Below are 1,997 nucleotides of genomic sequence, written 5' to 3'. Positions count from 1 at the left end.
ATAGACAAAGAAAGTCAAATACAAATTACAGGTAAGTACTTGGAAGAAACAATATTGAAGGAAAGTAAACAAACAAATAAATGATAATTATAACAGTAGTAATAATTTCATTATCATTAAACTAAGTGTTATTAAGAACTGAGTAATGAAACATAAATATTTAATTAATAATAATAATATAATAAAAGACCCAAAATACTACCTGTCAAAATCATTTCAGAATTATTTTCCTAATATAAAATTTAATAAAAATAATACATTCACCAAAGAAGTTGAAAGAATTATCAGGTTTTTAATATTAATGAATTCCCATGGTTATGATGAAATTTCTACAAAGATACTAAAGGTCAGTGCTCCTTTTATTAGTTCTCCTCTAAATTACGTTTGTAATAAATCTATAATATCAGGGATCTTCCTTACTCATTTAAAATATTCTACTATAAAATCATTATTTAAGAAGGGTGACAAGGAAAATTCAATTCAATTCTTTATTATTAATGTGCCGAGTCAACAGCCGCAAGGCCAATTACAGACACAGCACAGTGCAGATGAATGAATTACATTATGGACAAACTTATTAAAAGTCAAATACAAATTACAGGTAAGTATTTGGGAGAAATAATAATGAACAAAAGTAAAAGTAAACAAACAAATAACTGATAATTATAACAGTAATAATAATTTCATTATCATTAAACTAAGTGTTATTATGAATTGAGGAATGAAACATAAATATTTAATTAAGAAATGAATAGTATAGATTTTCAGAGGATAATAATAATATACGTAATTCATTTTGTTTTACTGGACATGCAAATAATAAAAATACTAACAGTTATACTATATTTAAAATTTGTTTGGGTAGAACATTCCTGGCTCCGAATACGTCAACATTCTTGCAGACAGCATTAGCAGCTGCTGCGCATCTAGCAGAGGGACAATTTTTAAATAAGGAGCAAACATTGAACAATGCAAAATCTCTGATATACCGAGCAGGAACTCGGAGACCAACAATTTCCAGGGCAGAAGGGCAGAATTTAGAGCCAAAATAAACTTGAATAAGAAAGAGAGCATCAAGGCGATGTCTCCTAGTACATAAAGTATGTAATTTTAACTCCTCAAGAGCAAGAGAATAATTGTAATGAACTTGAGGAAAGAAACGTTTAAAACAAAGGGCCGCAAACCTCTGCTGGATGCGTTCCAGCTTGTTGGCATCAGTTGACGTAATCGAATTCCAGACTACGGACGCATATTCAAGTTTAGACCTAACTAACGTAGTGTACAAACTGAACATACAGTCTAGCGAAGAGAAATTGTAGGTAATGTTATGAACTAGACCCAACAGTTTCGCACATTGAGAGAAAATGTAATTGACCTGGTCATGGAAATATAGCTTAGCATCAATAAACACTCCCAGGTCTTTTACAGAATTGGTCCGGGCTACTGACGTTTGGAAAAGTTTATAATCATAGATAAGTAAGTTGGTTTTCCTGGAGAAGGATATAACTTTAGTTTTACTGATGTCGAGTTTCACACAGTTAGCAATGCACCAACCTTGCATAGAGTTAACATCAGACTGAAGTAGATAGCAGTCACGAGGGGAACTAATGGCTCGGTAAATTTTGACGGCATCAGCAAAAAGCAGACACTTAGAATGGGCAACTGCATCACACATGTCATTAATAAACACATTGAAGAGAAGGGGTCCGAAGACAGATCCCTGAGGTACACCGGAGAGAACTTCAAAAGGTGAGGAAAGAACACCAGAAACATGGACCTGGGATTTCCGGTTGGATAGGTAACTGCGAAACCAGCTTACATAACCACCTGAAAGCCCAGTAGCACTAAGCTTGCGAATAAGAAGAGAATGTGGGACAAGGTCGAATGCATTGCTCAGATCAAAATAAATGGCATCAGCTTGTCTCTGAGAGCCAACTATAGGGGAGATAAAATCAATGTAAGTCACCAAATTGGTGCTTGTGGATTTTGTTTTAGAG

The sequence above is a fragment of the Cryptotermes secundus genome, unplaced genomic scaffold (genome assembly GCF_002891405.2).
Source record: "Cryptotermes secundus unplaced genomic scaffold, Csec_1.0 scaffold940, whole genome shotgun sequence".
NCBI classification, from domain to species: Eukaryota; Metazoa; Arthropoda; class Insecta; order Blattodea; family Kalotermitidae; genus Cryptotermes; species Cryptotermes secundus.
Note: the sequence above shows the minus strand (reverse complement) of the source record.